Genomic DNA, 24,689 nt, shown 5'->3' on the forward strand with positions numbered 1-24,689 from the left:
GCAAATATCTAATCTGCATAGACATAGGCAGCCTTAGTCCAGCAGCAGCAGCAGCTAAGTGCCAAGGACTAAGCAGTTCCCTAATATACAACAACCTACCTCTATGCATGCACCTGTTTTTAAAACCACCTATGGATAACTGGGGGGAAAAAAAAGAAAAAAAAAAAAGAAAAAAAAAAAGAAAAAAAAAAGAAAAAAAAAGAAAAAAAAAAAGACTAATTTAAAAGGAAACATTTTTCCATGTCTGGTTTCTATTCCTATCAAAAAGATGAATCAATACCAAGGATTCAAGCCTACTCCCAATTAACTTGATAAGTGCTCATAAGGATGTTCTGAGGATGTATGGATTTTAAGAAGTGCTCAGGTACTTCAGTAATGAGGAATCAAAAGGAAAAAGATAAAATTCAGGCTGGTGATGAGAACAGACTTACTGAAAAAGATCTCCTGGTTTTCACAGGAAGTATAAGAAATGTACATAAAGAATAGACCTGCTTTTGTTTATTTGTTTGAAGAAACTATAACCTAATAGAAACTGTAACTGCTTGTTTTGTTTGGTTGGTTTTGGAAGGCTTTATGTTTCTTTGTTTCTCTGAAACACTTGATACTTTTCAGCATTTAACTGCAATAGGCCTTGATATGAGTGTTGTCACATGTATTGAGAGCTGTTTAAAGGACTATAGCTCATTTTTATTATTAGTTGTCCACCATTCCACCAGCTCACTTCCCCTTCCTGTTTGCCACAGATTGAAAAAAGACTTGAGAACATACTTACGAGATGAAAATAAATTTGGAATGTTTCAGCTGTTATATTAATTTGGTTAAGGGCAGCATCTCCTTCACTCTTGAGAAGTATGATTTGCTGGGACCCTTCTGCCATGTGTAGCCTGAAAGAATTACAGTTTTTAAGCTCAAAAATCTGGACAGTCTTGCATAGACTTCATAAATACTCTCAATGTCTGTGCATTCATAGCCAGATGTAATATCCCAATACACCATAGTCCAGCAAATACTTACCCAGAGGAAAATTAATATTTTTTTCAGTAGCTTAGCAACCAGTAAATTCCTCTAATATCCTTGCAGAGGGTATTTATTAAATCTTCTCCTGTAGAATTACATGAAATCTCTTTCATACAAAAAGAAACAAAACTTGATTTTAAACCTTTTTTATGAGGCTAAACATTAATTGAATTTCTCCCATCTTTGAGTAAATACAATGTTTAATTATTGATTGCCTTGTATTCCTCTCTTTCAGGAGTGTTTTAGTTTGACTTTTAATATATATCTCTATTTTGTATTTATTTTTTCTCATTTTTCTCCTTTTGTTTAAGTTAAAATCCCTTCACACAATTCAATTTTACAGAAAGTTTTCACATTCTGTCTTTGTTCCCACTGCAGCTTTTTTATCAACATTTTTACCTTTTCTTTGAACACATTCAATTACACTATATGGGGCTTACCTAATAGCAGATCCTTTATGCTGCAACAGAGAGACTTTGATATATGAGGTTCTAAAGCTTAATAATTTCCTTTACACAGTATATCTTTCATTCCACATAACATAAGTTTCATTGATGGCTGTAATGTGAAAACTAACTTATTGTCTCCATTCTTAACTTTCACAATTATTTCAAAGTTTTGCATTGTTACATTCCACAATTTGGATCAAATGAAGTAATATTCGTTCCTCACCCTGCAGTTCATCCGGACACAGTGATAGCCACCCTGATAGTTACACTAGCTGTAAGCATCTGAAATAACAAAACCCTGCTTTTCCAACTTATGATTTTTACTTTTGTTCTCTGGGAACATTGAAAAACTGTCAACAATATTCACTTATTTTATGTGCTGTTTTTATGACTGTTGTTTGAGGTAGCCTGTCATTGTTACACAGGTGACTGCAGCTTCCACATTGTAGAAAATACAGCTAAGCTGATTTGCACAAATTTGTCTGATTATGTGTTCACCCTCATCCTTTTTGACATATGATGTCTGAGAAAAAATTAGGAATCCTTTACATACATATGCAAATAAAAATAGTTTGAGTTATGCAGTTTGCAGCAGAAGTAAAATAAAGGTCTTACTTTTCTAAGATGAGCTGTTAAGAAGGAGGGTCTGAGAAAACAGGTCTAAGTCATTTGCTGAATAGCTGACATGTATATAGTCTTTTGTTGCATTAACTGTTGTGAATCTTCTTTGCTCAGAGCAAAGCTCTGCACAGGACACGATGTGGGCAGGCACTTTTGCCAGCATTTTAGGGCAGCACACTTATTACCGAGTTACTGCTGCCTGATGACAATGCCATGCTGCTGCTGCCATCTGAGCCTTGCATGTCATGTTCATGTCTCAACTCCACCTTTCAAAACATTTTGGAAGGAAGTGGGACTCCACATCCTACAGCAAAGTTTATGCCCCCCACCCAGTGTGCTACAGAAAAGTCAGCCTGGCTGGCAAGTTAGAGAGCAAAGTGTAGCTGAGTAAAGAGTTGTGGCACTGGCAGAGGATCCTCATGAGCCAGAGATGAAGGGATAGATTTTGGACCAAATATTCTGTAAAGAGTATAGAGAAATATGTACTTTTTGAAACACTGTCACTGTTTCTTTCAGTCTTGTCCCTGTACTGCTAGAAATAAAACTAGGTAAGGCAATTTGAATTAAAATAACGATATATTTAAATACAATAATATATGTAACTCAGTAGTAAGTCCAAGCAGTATGGTGCTTTATGGTAAAAACATAAAATTTAAGGTGGGACAAACTGAGACTTGGTGTTCAACATCTGGCCAAGGCTAAAATGTTTAATAAGGTTCTATATTTTGTATATTTCTTCACTTTACTTTCCAGCAGACTTAACTTACTTTGAATAAACTGCCACATTTCACTTCTCATTTACATGCCTTTCTTAATAGGATTCTCTAATTAATCAATTGAAGTTTTTGAATAATTAAATCAAAGCTGATTTGAGATACATGCAAATTCCCATTTTACATTTACTTAACACCATAGATCTTTTTGTATTATTTATCTGTTATATGCTGATGTTGCGTTAATCATCCCAGAGAGCTCCATCCTGCTTGCATAGTTCTCTGTGATGAACTGGGTGCTTCTTTTCTAGCTTTAAATGATTTGGAGGAAATGTTTTCTGTGTATATTGATTAAGACAGAAAAATTTTCCTTTCTCATTAGCTGCTACTAATTGAAATGGGTTAAAGCTTTCAGTCTACTATGTATTTGAGAATATATAAATTCGGTTAGTTGTCACCATTCAGGTATATAGCATCCTTTTATGTAAAGGCTGACAAGTGCTCCTTGAGTTAACATCTACATTAAATATTACTCTTATTTAGCTGTTCCCTATCAGTTTACTTTTCCGCTTCATAGTCCGGTTGACTTTTCTTTAACAGCCATAGAATATAAAGGTTTTGTCTTTTTATTTATCATTTCATTATCTTAAGAACAAAATAATAGAAAACAATAAAGCAGATCCGTGAATACCGGCAGGCAGAGGTAGTCTTAAACATACCTGATTGGGTACAAAGGGGTTTCTGGTTACGGTAGCACTGCAAGGAAGAAGTACTTCCAGGACAATTCAGGTATCACAAGGCCCAAATGGTGTGTGTCCCTTAGTGACCCTCTAAAACTGGGACACTGCCATCCCACAGTCTCATGTGTAATAGAACTGCAAAACTGAAATACATTCAGATTTGCTACCTATGAGCGCAGCTGAGGATCTGAGTCAGATTTTAAAGTTCTATCCTCTCTGAAAGAAAAAGACAATACCTTAGCACGGTTTAAAGCAAGTTTTCAGGCATCTTTACTGCAGTGATTCTAAGCTTTTCAGTACTGTTAGTTACTGTTGCAATAGAGGAAAAAAAAAAAAAAAAAACAACAAAAAAACTTCACTCTTGCAATCCAGAAAGTGAGGGTTATTATGACCTTCAGGTTAACAATCCATATGGCAGTGCTATTTTTAACTTAACTTGCAAGGATTTTGCAGAGAACGTAATTAAATGCACAGCCATTAAAAATCAAATCTTTACCAACGGTTACCTCAGACTGTCACATGAAATGGAGGAATCCTAGCTGTGGGTTAGCTATAGGAACCAGGTGATTTGCGGGTAGGTAGACATTTCAGATAGATAGCATTGTGTTAAGACCTGGTGTTAAAGATTGACTCCTACCACTAATCCCAATGCTAATACTGTAATTGATTGGCAGAATATAACCATAGAAAGATGATTACCTTAATTTCACCTTATAAAAACTTAAGATTATGTTATCCATTACTTAGACTAAAACTGAGAGTCCAGGAGGTCCTTAACAATGTACTGATATTTCAATTTACTGTCATTTTTTTTCCTATGTGTGCAGCTGAAATGCTTAGGTAAAACAGAATCCCATGTGAAAAGAAAATGTAAATGGTTCAGATCAGGGTAAAGATTAAATAAAAATATTTCATTAAACATTTTTCTGGTCAACAAATAATTTTACAAAGATCTGAGGATCTAATTTTTACTTAGTTTGCTCGCACATAAACTGAGTCAAAGAAGAAACACTTTTTAAGTGCCCAGTGGAGAGACAGATGCTCAGACATGCTTGAACTACATGCAAGTTAACCTCCTCAAATCAAAAGGAAGAGAAAATATCAGAAATGTTTTCTAAAACAATAAGTCTTTGTCGTGGTTTAACCCCAGCCAGCAACTAAGCACCACGCAGCTGCTCACTCACTCCCCCCCACCCAGTGGGATGGGGGAGAAAATCGGGAAAAAAGAAGCAAAACCTGTGGGTTGAGATAAGAACAGTTTAATAGAACAGAAAAGAAGAAACGAATAATGATAATGATAACACTAATAAAATGACAACAGCAATAATGAAAGGATTGGAATGTACAAATGATGCGCAGTGCAATTGCTCACCACCCGCCGACCAGCACCCAGCTAGTCCCCGAGCGGCGATTCCCTGCCCCCACTTCCCAGTTCCTATACTGGATGGGACGTCACATGGTATGGAATACCCTGTTGGCCAGTTTGGGTCACCTGCCCTGGCTGTGTCCTGTGCCAACTTCTTGTGCCCCTCCAGCTTTCTCACTGGCTGGGCATGAGAAGCTGAAAAATCCTTGACATTAGTCTAAACACTGCTAGCAGCAACTGAAAACATCAGTGTTATCAACATTCTTCTCATACTGAACTCAAAACATAGCACCGTACCAGCTACTAGGAAGACAGTTAACTCTATCCCAGCTGAAACTAGGATAGTCTTCAAAAACAGGCAAACCTCTACCTTTCCAAATAATTCCACAACTTTCTAAAAACTTTGGAAAAAAGAGAAGAAATATACCCACAAGATTAAAGAGCACAGTATTTTAACATCCTTTGAAAATAGGAAAAACACAGTTTTGTAGCATTCCAGAAAGAGGATACAACTCACTGAGGGTGTTTTCGTGTTTATGGGTGTAAGCAGGTAATTTCTGGATGTATGCCTCGCTCCCATTTTAATCAACCAGTTATTTTGCATATCTGACATCACCTCTTGAAAGATAACTCTAGGGTTTTGTTCTGTTTTGTTTTTTCCAGGAGAAGAGTTACTCTATAAAATCTCTCTGTTTTCCCAGTCCTGAAATCACCAGAAAACACTAGCCTAACAGAAAACAGTTCCTGAAATCACCCAGTTGCCTCTCCCAGAAACTAGCAATGCAGGATTAATGGGACACTTTACTACCACTGGTATACCCCCTATAACTCGGAGAAATTAATGAGAAGGAATTATTACCATTTTTCTTTCTGTTTAAGGTAATTCTTAATCCTCTTTGAATCATTGGAAACTGGGAGATTTACAGAAAGCTGAGAAAGTCTACTCACAGGTCCCAGATATCTTGCTATCAGCATGACAGTGTTAAACCACACTAAATAAATAACTTCAAGACAGCACTACTGTGTCCACTCAGACCCCAACACTGAAAAAAAATGCAGTAAATTATGCCTCAGGGCATGAGGCAGTATAGTACCCCACACGTGCAGTCTCCCTCCTCAGGCATTAGTCCCTTTTCTAGTGTCAAATTTAAAAGATACATGATCTTTCATAGGTTATGCACTCTGCATCTTCTGAAATAAATTAAAACACCAATGGATGTATTCAAAGTAATAAACAAGTCGGCAGTAGACAGAATCAGTTGGCCAAACTGTAATTTTCAATTTAACACTAACGCATATACAGATATAAACAGAAAGATACAAAATTCAATTCATTGCAGGCGTCTCTGTAGGAAACCAATTTATTCATAAAAGCACATTTTAAATAGCTGTTTGATGGATAAGATGATCTTTGACTAGCTGAAGCAAATAATAGGATTATATTTTTATGCAAACCAAAATTCTGGATAAGAATATCTCCAGGATTTATGGAAGTTCATACTGAGGTCGAAACTTCACAGCTACCTGTTTAACAGGAGAACTGGACCCACAAGTTTGGGAAAGGCAGTTGTGTTTCACACTGAGATCAGATCTTTGGGGATTCTACTTCCTCTCCCCCCTTACCATGGACCTCTCATCAAACCAGAAAGCCAGTCAATAACTGCAGAGCAAGCAACTGTTATTTCTGTGTAATAGCAGTCTGCTAGATACAACAACCAGTAAATAGAAATTACCATAAAATAAATCTAATTTTTGCAGAACTCTTTGTCTCCTTAACCAATTAGAAAGTCTTGGATTGGTTCCAGTATTAAAAGGTACAGAAAATGGTGTATCAGATATGAGCCTATAAACTGTGGAATAAAAACCAGCTTTCAGTCTACTGAAGTTGTGAGGGTCAGGAGCAGGGAAGGAGCTTTCTGCCTCCTTTTCCCTGTGTTGACCAATTACAGGTGGTGTTGTCCTTCCCAGACTGTGAAAGACTGTTCTCCTCCAGTTCTCTTGGTGAGGCTGGGGAGAGCAAGTCACCCACCCCTAAGACTGCTGTTTAACCAGCTGGGCACTTCTCAGGAGTGTGTCGTGGGTAACAAGAGCACATCAGAAAGCAGCTGGCACAGCACTGAGCTTGAGCTGTAAGTTCTGCTGAGAGCAAAGATAGATAAGCTTAGGTTCAGCTAAAGGTGCAGTAGTCCTAAGTGGTTTTTTTCCTGGTTTCTTGTCACCTGGGACATGGAGAAAGCGTGTTTGCACTGGACAGTGAAATACTGCATGATAGCCCTAATAAAAGGAGGAAGAACAATTTTGGAAGCTTTAATGTTGTTTTTCTCCCCTTCATAGAACAGATGTGGACAGGTCAGGATGTTACTCCGTCCTAAGGAACAGTTCAGGACGTACATGCTTCCTGGCACTACAACACAAGCTATGTCTTCAAAGGAGGAATTTACCTTATTTCCCTTGGGCCTAGCATGACTTTGCACCATTACAAAGCTAGACAAAGAACCATGGACATTGTCTGTCCCTGAGAATAAATGTATAGAGCTGGACAAGAATTTTCATATCCTTGATAAAGACTTCCAGACTCACTTCCAAATCAGAAGTGTACGTAACACATGAAAGCAGCCAAACTGAGCTATCCGCTGAACCTTTTCACAATCAGTTTGTGCTATCCCCTGCCAATTTTTTCAATGCAGATACGGTTTTGACAGAAAATCATTACTTTTTTAATGTAACTTTGCCAATTGCAATAATATATCTTAGAGTTCAAGCCATTTTCAGGCAGCTCAGCTGAAAAGTTTGGTGGTCACTGACCTGGATTGCTAGAGGAAATAGTCACGACATTCTTCATATGAGGAGAGGCTGAGAAAGCCGATTCTTTTCTCAGCCTGTAGAAGAGAAGGCTCAGGGGAAACTTACTAACACATGTAAACACCTGATGAGGGGGAATGAAGAAGGTGCAGCCAAGCTCTTTTCAGTGGTGCCCAGTGACAAGACCAGTGGGCACACACTGAAACACAGGAGGTTCCCTCTGAACATCAGGAAATGCTTTTTTACTGTGAGGGTGGTCAAACACATGAGCGGGTTGCCCAGAGATGCTGTGGAGCGTGTCTATAGAGACATACAAAATGTGACTGGACATGGTCCTGGGCAACCGGGTCTTGCTGACTCTCCTTGAGCAGGGCAGTGGGACCAGCTGATCTCAAGGCGTCCCAGCCAACCTAAATGGTTCTGTAATTGGGTGACATACAAACTTCAAGGCTGTGAGGCAGTGCATCTCAAATACATCAAAAATACTGGGCTTGTTCTGTGCAACTATTTGTGTGCATAAATTCTGGCTATCTCAGATTTATTCCATTTCCACATGTCAACATGCATTCTGAATAAGCTGCATTAGCTGCATGTGTTCCTGGATAACGCAGACCCACAGTATAAATCTAGGACATTCAGAATTGATTGGACTCATAGGAATTCCTTTTCTTTTGATAACTGGCTGATGCCAAAAACATACTGAGTTTGTCTTCTTTAGGAAACAAAACTTTCCATATTTCATTGAAAATTTGGAAACAAATTCTCACTTAGTTGGACAGCAAGTGCTCCAGCCAAGGACGATCTCTTTAGCATAAAAAAAATCCTAAAAATGTAATTTATTTATTTTGTGCACTTGTATTGTTCATCATGATTCAGCTGCCCAACGTTTAAAGGTGTTGGCTTTAGGGCTCTCACTGTACTGCAGTTTTTAAACCAGAGAGGCAGATTCAAGGGGGGGAAAAAGAGGGAAAAAAAGAAAAAAAAAGAAAAAAAATGAAGAAAAAAAAGAAAAAATACAAAAAATACAAAAAAAGAAAAAAAGCCACATTTTTCTGGGGAAAGATGCCAAGACATTACTTTAAATATATAAAGAAAACTCATATACACACCATTACTGAGAATATTTAATTTAATTGTCTTTCCAACCATTCCCATAGCATTTTGGTTATGGAATGGAATGCAACCAAATGCTAAATCCCTGATTACTGTCAGAAGTAAAAAAAAAAAAAAAAAAAAGATATTCATAGGCACTGCTGTTGTGGTTTAGGCTGGCAACTAAGCACCATGCAGCTGCTCGCTCACTCCTTTTCATCCTGGTGGGATGTGGAGGAGAATTGGAAGAAAAAGGAAAAAAAACTTCATGGGCTAAGATAAGAACAGTTTAACAGAACAACAGAAGGAGAGAAGAAAATAATAATAATAATAATAACAACAACAACAACAACAACAACAACAACAACAACAACAACAGAATATATGAAGTGAATGATGCAAAATGCAATTGCTCACCACCCAGAACCCGACGCCCAGCCCGTTCCTGAGCCACAATCCTTCCTTCCCCTGGCCAGCTCTCCCAGTTTATGTGCTGAGCATGATATCATATGGTATTGAATATCCCTTTGGCTAGTTTGGGTCAGCTATCCTGGTTGTGTCTCCTTCCAGCTTCTTGTGAAAATTAACTCTATCCCAAATGAACCCAGGACAACCGCCTGGCAATTGCACTGGTAATGGCAGTCTCTGCCTGCCCTTCCTCTTTTTTTTTTTTTCCTCTGTCTGCTAGAGAGAAGAGTTAATTCTGCACCCTGTAAAAGCTTAGCTAGTCATACATAAGTCATGAACTGTCTACAGTCAAATGAATATTTTACTTTTTAGACGTGACTGAGTCACTGCTGGTTGGCTTACAGAGAGGAAAATTCTACAGTTCTTTAAAATACGAAAATGGTCTTTTCCCCACTTGTAAGAATATATCTAGGCCAACTCTTTATGAAGAAATGATGGTAAAACACGAGAATAAAAACAGAAATGGTACTTGTGGGTTACCAGTTCTTACAGTATGTTTTGTAAGGACATGTAAAGTGTAATTATAAACTACATCCCAAATTATATCCATATCATTTATGAAACATACATATTTACATATAACACTCATACCAACCTACTTTGCTTAACAACAGGTCCACCGAATTCCCAGTTAGATGAAACTTCTAATTCCATGTACATTATCCTTTTAGTAATATATCTGTATGACATGAAAGGAATCTCTAAAATCTGCATCACAAATAGGCCATTACAACTTGTTAGTGAATTGAGTGTAAAATATGTAACATTTCTCATCAGATGGTTCCTAGAATTTCTTCAGCAGAAAAGCACCCCACAGCAGAAATTTGCCTTGACAGTGGTGAATGCTAACTGAAAATAAATAGACCTGTAATAAGCCCTGGTCACTTTTAGATAACATACCCTTTTATATCCTTACAACATTATTCTGGACTGAGCTTCAACCTTTTTATTCTCATTGCCCTTCTTGACCAAATGCTAGGAATACATTGGAAATGATGGGCTAGCAGCAAATGGAAGCTTTGAGGGACTTACAGCTTTTAGACCTTGAAGTTGAAAGAGCAGCTAGTAAATATTACTGTTTGAGACCTACTAAAAAGTGAGAGTTTCTGAAGAATAAGCCCATGGCTTTGTATGTATACATGGTACATCAGAAAGAGATAAAGAAAGCAGTGTCCACCTCAGTAAGCTTACATTTAACGTAAGGAAACACAAGACATATGGAAGGATTTCACTAGTGTTATTGCACAATGGGTTTTGACCTGAGTGGACAAGAATGAGTAAGAAAGGCTAACAGAGGAAACAGTTCACTCAGTGTTCATTCATTTTGGAAAAAGCACAGGTTTATTTTTCAAAATTCAGCTGGAACTGTGAATGCTCATAATCAGGCTTAGCAACTTTAAGCCACTCCAAAAAAAACCCCAAAAACCCCACCCAAGTCTGAATGGAGAAAAGGATGACACAAACAAGAAATTACTTAAATTTCTGTTGCTCTCTATATTGCTCCTCTCATTTACATAGGTTAATGAATAAAGTACTGTTTATGTTATGAGACATGTAAGTTTGAACAAGAATAGTTAGTTTTCATTTATGCTACATAATTATACAAACAGTACTGTACAGGATGAAAGTTCCTGGGAGTTAAATGATAAGAAAACTGCTGTGGTTACAGTTTTCAGAAGACAGTATAAGAACACCAATGAGCTAAAATTCCCAGCTGTAATGGTGCATGTTTATAGTGGTAAAAATAAAAGTCTGTCTATCTCTCTTGGACGGATCAATACTCAGGGAACAAGAGAAGATATATTAACAGTTTGGTAAAAAGAGTGCACCCTATCAAACAGAGTAGATCGGAGTAAGTCATTTTCATTCATGAGGCCACACAAAGACAATTACTTTCAAGAAAAATCATAGAGGATTATGTGTTGGGTATTTTTTCCAGAATATCTATACATAAGAGAGGCAGAAACTTTAAAAAAATTTGAGGTTTTTTTTCTTTTTTTTTTTTTTTAAAATCAGTACAGATTATGAAAGTCTTATAAGACATGGGGAGTACTTTCATCTTAATGTGGTATAATTTAGGATAAAAAATATTTCTTTCATGTTGTTCAAATCATGCTTATGTCCCTAAATGGCAGCGTTTGGTAAATGCTGATTTCTTAACAATGTCCATTTCGTGATCAGAGTATAAGCTAAGTGCCCCCAAGAGATGTGGGCTCTGCAGTATTAAAAATTGCCCTGCCTAACTCATCATTGCATCCTGTCAGAGCATCACCTACCAGCCTGAATTTGCACAACTGGAGACAGAGCTCAGAACCTTGAGATGGGATCCACCAGAAGCAGACTGCTGCTCTGGAAGGTGATCAGAGGGACAGTCGGCAGGAGGGACCATTCAGTCTTCAAATCCCCTAGAGATGATCATGACTGTCAAGGTAAAACCTGGGCACATCACATCTGCAAGGACATCCTAAACTACTGAAGGACTTAGAAATAGAAAACTGATACTGTCTAAAATCTCCCAGTACCTCCAGGTTTCAGCAAGGAATGGCTGAGGAGAGGTTTGTGGTCAGAACTTTTGACTGACAAGGTTAATGTGAGCATTAAGGAGGAGTTTAGTACCTGAAGTCTTTTGTGAATGGAGCCCCACATACACAAGGTACGAGAGGTGTTACAGTATTTATGTAATCAGGAAGAAAAAGCTCAAGGCCAAAAATACTTTCTTAAATATTTGGTCAAATTTGTTCAATACAAATAATGAGTTTCCAGAGTTAGGTACATTATACTTAAGTACATTAAATTTTAATGGTATAACTTTTATAATGTTTCCAATCATGAGCTGGAATTTTGACATCAAGGTCTGAGTGTTACAAACTGTATGTACTTTTTTCAGTCCCCTGTGGCGGTATAGGTATAAGTCTCAAGCTATTTTAGGGGACTTTAAAGTGGTTAGTGATTTAAATATGGCATCTCCACACAACCATAGAATTACACTTTTTGTTTTTATAGCAAGAATTGATTACTTTAGTACAATGTTCAGTTCTAGCTAGAGCCTTTGTCTTGAGGGCCAGTTAATCTTGTATCCTTTCCTGCCCTGGTTCAATTTTAAGATTGTCACAAGAAGGATAAATTTAATGCCATTTTCTGTTCTTATTACAATCCTCACATTGTAATGAGAATGGATTAATTTTGTTCCATTTTCTGTCCTCATTACAGTCTGTTATGAGAATGGATTAATTTTATGACATTTTCTTCACTCATTATAATCTTTGTTATGGGAATGAGAATATGTAATGAGAATAAGAACATATCAAGCATTAAAGGTCTGTGAGAACTCATGACAAAGACTGTAACAAGAAGAGAAAATGACACCCAATCCATTCTTGTAACAAACTTAAGACTGTAAAGAGACCTCAGGGTAAAATTATATTCATGCATTCCTAAGACAAAGATTGTTGAGAAAACAAGAATTGGAACAAAATTAATCAATTTTTATGACAATCCAGACCTTGTATCTAACCTCATGGTATGCTTTTGAAATTATAGTACATTAATGGAAAGAGACACAGTAAGATTGTCCAAATGGCCCTATACAAGAACATACTGCTTTCAAGATTTTGGTAGGTATAGTCAGTGTACTCTGAGTCATAACTGCACAGTATACCATCCAGATGTCATTAATGGAAAACAGGATTCACAGAGAGTTTCAGTGGAAATCTTCCCATAGACTTCAATAAAGCCAGGAATTAATCTCAAGTCCTGTTTTTCATATTCATCCAGAAAATAACAGGCTTTCTTGTGTGACTACTGCAGCAGTTTTTCCTCAGGATCTAAAACATTAAAATAAATATAACAGAAGTCTGTGTTAAAAAACCCTAAAATGTTACATTTCCAAGAGTCAAAACTAGCTCTGCTTACCATCCTAATACTTATTTAAGTGTAACAACTGAGCAAAAAATAGAAACAGTAGAATTTTAGTTCAAGGGGCTTTTTTATGGCAATAATTTCAAACTACATATGACTACCAGCACCTTCAAGATTTTGGACTAGATGTATTAGCAGAACTGAAAGAGATGAGCTGCATAAATCAAATGAAAGCTTTTGGAATAACTGGAGATGTACAAATTGAAAAATGAAATTTTATTGTAATGACTGTCTAAATAGCTTGTACCAAATGGAAAGAAAGTAATGGATATGAAATTTGGCAGTTTTCTAAAAGCTGCTCAAAGCTTGCTCTCCTAAGGTGTCTGGTGTAAGACGTAGAATAGGCAGAGAGTTTTGAAGCCAGATGGAAGTGAAAAAGCAATAAAAAACAAGGAAAGGATAGAAAAGTTTACTCTATTTTCAATTAAAAATGTCAGTGCTGCACCCAAATATAGATACAGCTGCAAAAGAAGGGTTAATACTAAAACTCAAATATCATGCCAATAGTAGCACTCCAATAATGCTGTCAGCTGGGATTTCAAATCTGATCAGTAAGAATGGTTGGTGATGTCACATCAGATTCATCATGGATACCTATGACAGATTTGGTCACAGCTTCTGTCCCGGTGTGTCCTGGGGAACATTTCATTCCTGCATCCCCTACATCTTCTGTTAAAGACTAGCCACCTTCTGCAACAGAAAACCTACAGGAAGGGTTGTCAGCCAGGCTGTGTAGGTTTTAAGACCAACATACTTAGCTTTTTCACAGCCTTAAAAATTTGAGGGTGTGTTTTACTGAAACTGTAATCAATAACAGTTACAAATAAAACTAACAGCAACAGAAATAGTAGAAAATCAGCTTATCATAAAACCAATTGTGAGCAAACCATTAGACAAGCAGGAAAAATCAGTAGGAAGTGGTGGAAGAAATGATGTAAGGAAGAATAAATCTCTTATTTAAAGACAGATAGTCAATAACAGTGCAAAAACCACACAGAGAAAAACACCATCCCCTCAGCTGAACAGCAATGAAGTTTCACATGCTTGCTGCACAACTTGTAGAAGTTTAAACTACTTTCTGGTTTTACGCAATAATTTGAGGTCTGTTCACTTTGCCCTTCCTGCAGACTTCATTACAAAAAGACCACAGGGTATGGGATTACCCTGAACTCAAATTATGACAGTGATAGTTCACAGCACATGCATCAATAGGTATGAAAATTAGTGTGGAGAATAATACCTTTAATTACTATTTATCCTGCTTCATGAGTTAGTGGGAAATTTTATAGGACATTTTTAATTAATAAAGTCACAGGCTGAGTTTATGACATAGGTGTGAGAGACTGAAAGAGTTAATGTCTCAAACATTGGGGTGGGGCAAGTTCTGCTTAACAGCTAACTCTGCATAACAAGGAACCCTGCCCAGCAAGGAACCAGAGGTGAGAAGAAGCCAATCAGCACCCATCAGCAGCAGGACAGGGAAGGCATGCCAGAGGGTGCACAGCTCCCTGTTCTGATGTGCTGAACAGGACAGCTCACCACACATGGCCAAAGATTGGGTCTGCAAAGATCGCGTCTGCAGGGAAGGGGAAGTAACTCCGCAAATGACCCCAAGCCCATGGACCCATTTCCCAAAGGCTCACAAACTGCTCATGACATCTAATTAGCCTAATGAGTTCAAGTGCCCACCCGAAGGAGAAGCAAGGATGATAAAAGGACACAAACTGAAGCCCCATGTGCCCACTGGAACTGGGCCCCTCAGCTCACTGGACCAATGCTGGACCCAGGACTGGTGAAGTCTCCCCTCTCCCGTTTCTTTCTCCCCTCTCCCGTTTCTTTCTCCCCTCTCCCGTTTCTCTCTCCCCTCTCCCGTTTCTCTCTCCCCTCTCCTGTTTCTCTCTCCCCTCTCCTGTTTCTCTTTCCCCTCTCCCCTCTGCCATTTCTCTCTTTCTTTTTCCTTTTCCGTAATCCCTACACCTCATCCCTTTAGACATAAACTGTTGAGCAAGTTTGGGACTAGGAGTGGATTCAGCCACCCGTAGGCTCCTCTCTGAGAGGGAGTCTAGAAAGCAACAGGGTCCACTCTGAACCTTGTGACTCAACGGGACAGCTCTCCTTATTTTCTTCCCTCAACTGATCCCCAAATAAGCAAGGCCTGTAGTATATGTTTGGTGATGTATGGTTAGCACACGTTACACAGTTTACTGTCATAGTTTCATGCCAATTTTTGTAGTGAGCATACCAATTTTTGTGGTGAGCGTGCCAATTCTTGTTGTGAGTGAATAAAAGTTGAGTTTTGTGAGTTAAAGGATCCCTCGTGTTGTTTCACCTTAGTCCTGACCTGGGAATCAGCAAACCTGAGTCGTCATCCTGAGAAATTGGGATGTGACAATAGGTCAATTTTTTTTTATATAGGTCAATATTTTTTTATTATGAGGAAGTTTTAATTAGAGATGTTTATGTTACACTAGAGAAAGAAAATCAATAATTTGTTACAAGTTGCTCTATAAATATCAACTGCTTTAGGATGTTCTGTTCTTCACATTAATGTAAGAATTTCAGCTCAGATCCTCAAAGATATTTAAACATCTAAGTCCCCCTGATTTTAATGTGAATTAGGTGCCCAAATGTCCGTGACTTTCAGTAGTTTCAGATATACCTCATTTAAAGTCTGAATTCTAATCCTTCAGTATTACAAAAAGCATCGCTTACAGATGTTCTTAAGAAAGTCTTAGTTTTCTGCCTCAAAGATAACAATAGCAACTTCTAATTAACAATAACATAATACAGAAGTCTAAACACTTTCAGAAAGGTAAACTCTGAGCCTTGCAGTCTTTCATGGCATATCATCATCACTGTTATGAGATGGGTTCCATCTCTGTTTTCTTGGTGAGATATTTTCAGGCAAGTAATACCCCACTATCCTTTCTTCCTCCACTTCGGAGTACATAAAGGTCCTTTATTTCACCACAGTTTGCATATAACTGCATGTAACTTCATGTAAATCCCTGCTATGAAGTATGCTATCCTCAATGGGGCTATCTGGGAGAAGTGAGAGCCTTACTTACATACCTAATTAGAATTCATGTTTCCAAAAAAGTTTGGAAAAAAACTTATTACCTCGGTATTTAGAATCACTAACTCCTAGTCTCTAATATGTAATGTGCATGTCACAGTAGTGTATTGTGGTAGATTAGCATAATTTTTTCTTAACTTTTACCCTGCCAGTAATCTTCATGTCTGCATTTGTTCCTTTAGGCTAAATTGGTGACCTCAGTTCCATTTAATCATAAAGCACACTTTTTCGTATTATTATTAAAGAGATATATTCTTTTTATTATGTAGGATATATGATCACTTGCTTAGACTTGCTACAGGAGTGGTACCTCCAAGCTTCTCTGAATCTTCTGTTGTTTCACCTAAATTCATATTATCACACACAAACCCCTTAATTTTTTAGACAATCAAAAGTATGTTCTTGTTTTATTCCCATGAAAGAACTCAAGATCCTAAACCAACACAAACAGCGCACAAAGAAATTAAGTCTCTCAATGAGATATGGAATGTATACATTGTTTTGTGATGACACTATTCAGAACCCTGCTGATAGACAACAGAGCAAAGAGAAATAGCTGACAGCTACCATTTCACCAATAATTTCCCCATTACAGTTAGCAGTATACGTTTCAGATTTAGACATTTATGTAGATAGGTGAAGTTTATAGTTAAATAACATTTTTCATGCATTTTTTTCAACAGTGAAGAGCAACTGTATTGGTACTCAGTTCTTCTATTCATCCAGTGATTTCCAAAGGAAAAAAGAGCAACAACAACAAAACACCTTAACTTCCTTTAGCAACTATCTGCTAATCACATTTTTATTCAATTGAAAGCTCCCTTAATTTTCTCAAGCATTTTGTCCATTATTTCAGTCTCCTGTCCTTTCAATGAATGTATCAGAGCAAAGATCTGACATACATATAACTCAATATTTGATATCTTTCTCTCCATAACACCATAACAATATAACTCGAATATGTAATTTTCTCACATTTTTTTATTCACAGTCCTTTACAAGTTAGGAGTTCAACACTGTCAGCCTAAATTTTACTTAGTTTTCATTCTACTTCTTTTGTGCAAAGGTGAGATCTGTCATTTGTAACACCACTTATTCCAACATCACATTTTTTCATGCACATATATTAAATGTAAATTTAAAAAAAATCCTTCATCTTCCTTTGGATTTCTGAGCTGGATTCACACTTTGCCACACTGTTACCAGATGAAGAAACCATCTGACCACTGTGCAAAGTGAGTTTAATGTCACATGGAAGCTCATGCAAAGTGATACCATCTACTGCTCTTCTGCCTGCTTCCCACCCCCCCCCCCCCCCCCCCGAAAAAAAAAAATCAGATGTAGTGTTTACAAAAGCATTTGCAGTTTGAAGTTTCCCTCTTTCATTGACTCTGGTTTTGATTATCGAACCTTTCTGTCTCAAATCTCTTTTCCAGTGTTTTTTATTCTCTCTAATATTCAGAGGCTTGTCGACATCCAGTAAACTTCCACAGGGATTGACAGTCTCCTTTGCTTGGCAAGTTTTCACTATACTGGTAAGAGTTTTTTTCTGCACTGCCTTCATTCTCTGAATCTTTTGCTCTAGACTTCTTATCATGGATTGAAAAATTGTAAAATTGTCTTTTGGGGCTCAGATAATTAAAAACTCTTATACATTTCCCCCCCTCCTCTTTATAAAAATCTCTTTGTCATACAATTCCTTCTTTGATGTAAGATAGTACTTCTCACAGAAATGTAATATGGATTCATAGTTATCTTCCTCTGCTCAAATTTACTTTAAGTTATTAAAAACATTGGTGGTTTCAGCACTAGTTATAGTAAAATGTATGTCTATTGATAAGACATTTTTATTCATGACCATTGTTTTTACAAACAGAATAAGGGACCATTTTTAGCATTAATATTTATCTACCACATCTTCAAGGCTATTCAGTTTTGGAGGGATTTAACTGACCTGTTCTTTCATCTAAGGTATTCTCTGAACAGTGCTCCCAGAGCACACCGTTCAGAAGATGCTCAAAGCAGAAAAGAGGGTTTGGTGTCTAAGTTCCTGCTGATTGACATTGTATAAACTCTCTGTAATGTCACAACCAGTCTGAAAAAGTTCCTGCCATTTCAGAGTTAATGATACATGGCCCTTTTTATCTTTGAGATTATTGACTTTTGTTCCTACTAAACCAGATCCTTTATCCCTCCTGTTTGTGAGGTTTTTCTCCCAAGTCATCTGGCCAGTCGTGCCAGCACATTTCTTAATAAAATCATGCATGTTGCTGCAAATCTAAGGAGCACTAGCTTAGCTATAATGCATATATGTGACAAACTATAGGCCCTCCTGCTACAAGGAAAGGACAGTCGCACCACTGCTTGTGGGACAACAGCATGACTGATGGTGCTGCTGCTGCATGTTTTCTAGACCTTGTCAGATAACCTGAGATGAGTAAGTTTACAATTTTAAATAAAGTAGGAAATAAACATTTTCTCTTTTATTCTTCTTCTCTTCCCATAGAGCACACAAAAGCAGGAGCTAGTTTCACAAGACATAAAGCCATGCACACATTCGTTGTGATCAGTGGGAATTTAGGTCTTTAAAATTTGCAAGTCATGGATGTATCTGTGCTGTCTTGGGAAAAGATCACTAACAATAGTGTGCAAAAATTAATGAGGAGTACAGGGATTTTTTTCATAGCATCAAGCATTCTTTTGCTCAAATCAATACTTCAGCAATGTCTTTGAAATGTGCCTACCTCCCATTGAATTCAGACACATAAGAGCTTTCTTAATCTCTAAATGACTTAACACCATATACAAATATTAAAAATATATTATTCATTCTATTATTATATGCCCTTTTACTACGGAAAAAATGTTATTAATAAAACCAATTGAAATGACATTTTTATTCTTTGTACCTGTACTATGAACAGAAGAACACAGACTGAGCCATCCTTATATTGTCTTTTGGGGGGAGTGTTTGTGGGGTTTTTTAAGGTTGCTATAAACACTGCATATTGGCAATACAATTCTGGTTGAAATTCTATTTTTAATATGAAAGGATGAAAGAGATTATTTAAAATAAGAATTGCATTAAGACTCCACCAAAAATAAATGTCATTTAAATCTGAACATTTATGAAGTTTTTAATGTTTTGGTTTAACTTATTTATCCACTGTCTACCTATCAATTTTCCTTCACTACCAAATGCCAATCCTAGTTAATAAAAGGCAAATTGTCATCTGGAAAACTTTTTTACAGTCGTAGTTTTCTGGTTTCTCCTTCATGTTTGACAGAAGTCCCTCTAAATATTTGTAAAATCACTTCCTCCTTTTTTTTATATTACTTCTTTTAAGCACAAACAAGTAGAATGTTGAAATCTACATTTCACAGAATTGTGGCATTTTTTAAATGAAAGGCATAGGTAGAGGATAAATCTTCTGATTTTCAACCCAGACATTCATAGAATGTGAAAACTGTTGTTCTTGTTTCATGGCAATGTTGCTGCATTATACTTACAACTTGATCCTCTTCATTGCTTGTATGAGTTAAGATAAGTTGTTCAGTCAGCTGTTCCTGGGTCTACTGCGTCTCAGCCAAGTGTAGTCACTGTTCTAGTGCTCTGGGAGCACTTTTGTCTGAAACTTTTCTTTCAATTAAATATTTGCTCTTTAGACCCTGGAAAATTGCATATCAACTTCCTTAAGTAGCTCCCTACCCCTTAACGGCTTACAATATGCTTGCAGACTTCTGTTGATCCTTGGCTTCTTGTTATGCATCTCAAATCTGATTTATCTCTCTAAGTGTCCTAAAGTCCTGTTGGCATTTTCATGTACACAGATTTACTCTTATGACAACATGTTTCTGTTTAAGGATGGATTCAGTGTGGCAGCATGAATCCAGCTGAATCGGTAGGATACATGGCTATCAGTCTCAAGGAGAACACGTGTATGTTTCTTCCCCTGTCAAGCTATACCTGTAACGTTTGTTAGTTTCTATGTTGTGATATTAAATGCTCACCTCATTTTTAAGGTACTCCTAAAAGACCTTTCATTAATCATCATGTGTGAATATTACAGTTTTCACTTCCTCTGTCTCCATTCCAGTTTTCTTGCATATGATTGCCATAGATTGCCATAGGAGAAAAGCAAACCTTCCTAAATAAAGTGTGCATTATTTCTGCCATGTCTCTCATGGTATACTCAGAGATCAGTCACCTTCATGAAGAGACTACTGATCTGTGAAAACAGGCTAGCTGCTGAAATGCAATCACACAACTTTCTTGCCGGCTTCTCCAAGGTTATTCATCAGATGATTCAAAAAGCAGGGTTTCCCAGCCCAAAGCTGAGCAGGAAAAGAAGAGAAGACGAGAAGGCTGTCTGGAAAGCTGAGCACAAGCTGTACGCTGCCAGGAGTTGGGCCAGCAATAAGGAATTGACCTTGTTTCAAGAGACAGCACAAGAATGAACTGATTTAGTAGTTGGGATCTACAAATCTGGACTGAACTTCTGACATGGACTTACTAATAAATTTAACTCCAGCAAGGTTTGATGCAAGACCCAGACCACACAGCATACAATGGAGCTTCTAACTCGTGATGGAAGTAACAGTACAAAATGGAAGTTGCAGTGTGATTCTTGGATTTTCCACTGTGTTTCAGAACCTCAGAATACTATGCGTCTACCTTACTCCATCTCAAAAATATTCCAAATTTTGTCATACTACAGAAAAATACAGACAGAAAGAAAAATAACCAGTGTTTGCTCAAGTTGTTTCAAACTACAACTTTAGTTTTCTTATTAGTGTGCTCAATTTTCTACTCCAGACTTAGTAATAAGGGATGCACTCTGAAGTGTGTTTCACACAATACCTTCATTTGTGTTAAGGAGGCAACACTTCTATAAATCCTGTCTATAGTACCTTCACTGTTTTTGATCCCTTTATCCTAAGTTTTATAGCAATTTAAAGGGAGTTAGTGCAGATTTTCTAAAAATGGTTTATCTAGGTAAAGGAAAAAGTTATTCTAACATGACAAAAAGAAAACTATGTGGGCTTATTTGTAATGTAGCAATAATAACCTTTAATAAAATTGTATTCCAGCTTTTTCTTCAGTCAAAAAGACAAAGTCAAACAGTTGAGAATATTAAATCATATATAGCAGTTTTAAAGATGAAAACTATAATCTCTCAGGAGGGAATGATTTGAGACTACAAAACTCAGTTGTGGGAAGGTTTAACACAAGTGAAAAGCCAAGTGCTATATCCACCAACTCATCCTGCCTTTTACAAAGTGTGACATTGGTGGACCACTGGAAAGCCACAGAAATTACTGTGCATCCTTTACATAGCAGAATCCTAAGACTACCTTTATCATAGGAGTGCCTAGATGGATGTTGGTTTTTTTCTTCACCTTATTTGTTGTGTACTGTATAATCAAAAATTGGAGGGAGGGGGAATATACACACTGGCTTGAGGGGGCTGGAAGTGACAAGGAAAAATATCACACTTTAGCTGCATACCCCACAAACAATGACAAAAAAATAATTCTACACTTTCCCACCAGACCATGTCATTAGTACATAGAGGGCTGTTTGCACAATGCTGATCAGCTCTGCTTTACACCTTCTTTGTTTCAGAATCAGTATTCTCACAGCTACAGATTTCTCAGAATAAATTCTTCAATCTAAATAGTCAATTATCTTCCTTATAGAATAAGCATTCAAATTTGTTCATTTCCACTGCTTTCAAAGGAGCTTAAGAAAATTTCCATACGATATTCTTACTGCCTACAGCAGTTTAAAAGATTTAACATGTTTGGCTTTTTTTTTTCCTCTTCCCTGCCTTTCTGAAGGAGATAGCAATCATTTATCTCAGCAAGACATTTTTCTTGAAGAACAGTAAGCAGATAGAGATGACACCAGTGGTCGTTTAAGCTGATCCAACCTATTTGTCAATAGTGAGACAGGGCAGGAGGTGATACAGATTCCATTTAATTTTACTACAGCCCAGGAATTTTTACCTTCCTAATATATCGATGGTATTTTTCTGCATTTGTATCATAAAAATCCCTTGTCAATTGACTTTTTTAGGGACAGATAAGATACTGTGTCTTTCTCCTTCAACCAAAGGTAGAGATAAATCTGTGTGGGAGTGTAGGTGGCAAGCAAGGAAAGTCTGAGCTATTATTTACTCACCACTTGACAAAGACAGAAACTGGAACATTCTTTAACATTTTTTTAATCATGGAAGGTCATGGATGCTCAATCACACTGAGCAGACCTATTTACAGAAAAACCCTTCAGGTCTCAGAACTCATCTGGCAGAGATCTTTCAGTACCTCCAAAGGAGAGGCACAGATACCTATTACAGCATGCTTCTCTCTGTTTTGAGGGCAGAGTGCTTACACCTTTCCAATCTATATTAACGTCTCTAGTGCCAGACTAGATAAGAGATAAATAATGAGAGATCATTTTGTATCTTTGTTTTCCTACAGTGCCTGGATCTGTATCATGCAAGGAGTTTTCTGTTAGCTGCAGCTGAAATTGGTGTTCAGTCCAGGTATTATGTGCTGCTCCATTAAAATCCAAATAAAGTTCAAAATGTTAGCAGACACAGTAGAGGTGTTGAAATAAAATCAGTCTGTACTTGTTCTCCGAACCTATAATTATCGGTAAAAGTAGTTGCAGCACCTATTGAAGACAAAGACATTCAGACACTTGAAGCAGTGAACTAAAGCATGGATACATGGTTTGTGACTATCAAAAGACTGTCAAAAGAGGAAAGAACAAATAAAGTTTCCAAATAGAACTGGTAAAGAAATGTGAATTATACACATCTGGCAAGTCACCAACACATGAGCAGACCATCTCATAAAAGCAGACCACATCAGTTTCATTTCATTCAAGTGCAGAGAGTAAGAGCTGTTGTGAATTTGACCTGTGTTCTTATGGACCTCTGCAAATCGAGACTAACTCATGCCCCCTGTCTTCTACGTCTCATATCCAAATATCCTCTGATACACCATACTTGTATCCATCCAATGACAGCTTCTGGCAGAAGCAGTGGGACTGATGCAGTTATACCCTCTGTTACCAGACTTCTAACTAACTTTTGCTGAAGAATAAATCTGAGTCTTAACACCTATTGGATTTGGTTAGTTGTGTATCCATAACATTTTATCCACCCCGTGACCACAGTCATGATTCGACTGGTTTCCTTGAAGTGGTGGTACGGTCACCTCTTGCCTCCAAAGTTAAAAGGTGAATTTGACGCTCATTGTGGGCCATCATTCCCTTCTGGTCTAGAATTAAAGTGGAATATCGAACACAGGAATATGCAGTGTATGGACAGTTTTAAGGGAGTATACTTAATCGTTAGTACAGGCTTCACTACCAAGCATTTGATAGAACTTATTGCAATATAGATTACAGTAATCATAACTGCAAGCATTATTAAAGATTAGAGAAGGCTGGTCACCCACCCTGTGAAAGAAAATTGAACACATCAAAACTTTTCCCAACCAGTGGGTCCCTGGTGCAGAAGCAATTGCCTCTGAGTCTCTTGCCGTATTCTCTCGTTGATTTAGTCTTGAAGCCACATTGACACATTTGGGGTGAACACAGCAGTTGTCCATTGACATGTTCAAAACTTTACATATACCCTTCTCTTTATTTGGCATCTAATCCAATACAGCCCAATTTTTTATAGTCATTTTACTGATATAACTGATAGTTTAAGAGTCCCCAAATTGTCAGATGTAACGGTGGCTAAGGTTGGCAGTTGTAAATTCAGTTCTAGAATGCTTTATCGATGTTTCTTGAGCATCATACACAGTTGCCCCCATGGAATTTCAGGGCATAGTGTAGTACCATTCTAACTCCACCCTATGATCCCATGGATTAGTTGGAGGATATAGTCACATCTGGTGTTTCATACTGAAATAGCATTTACTGCACCTGGTGACCAACTATAAACAACATGAGTACAACCTTCTCCCCCATCCAATCTGAACCTCCAACTGTAATTGTTACATTGCTCTCATGCGAGCTCAAGGACTCACGATATATTAACGTCCATCATTTTGCCACAGCCTTATCATCCAGATCTTCACCATCCATGCCTGTCACCGTCATCACTGTCAGCAAAAGGACTGGAATGACTCGTTCCTTCATGGTCCTGTAAGAAAGCACAAATTAGGCCTTGGTCTTAAAACTAGGTCACAGGGTTAGAAGTCTGGTATTATCCACCAGGCACTGATGCGGTGAGTCTATCCACTCCCATCCAAGGCCTCCCAGGCATGCAGGCCTCTGGGTTTTGCTAAGGTCATAGGAACAATACCAATGGAGGGCAGCTTGCCCTACCTATTCCTTGCTGTCCCCACCAACTAGGATATCATCTATATATTGATATAGGTGAACACCTGATGGTACTTCCACAG

This window comes from Aquila chrysaetos, chromosome Z (genome assembly GCF_900496995.4).
Source record: "Aquila chrysaetos chrysaetos chromosome Z, bAquChr1.4, whole genome shotgun sequence".
In the NCBI taxonomy this organism is placed as follows: Eukaryota; Metazoa; Chordata; class Aves; order Accipitriformes; family Accipitridae; genus Aquila; species Aquila chrysaetos.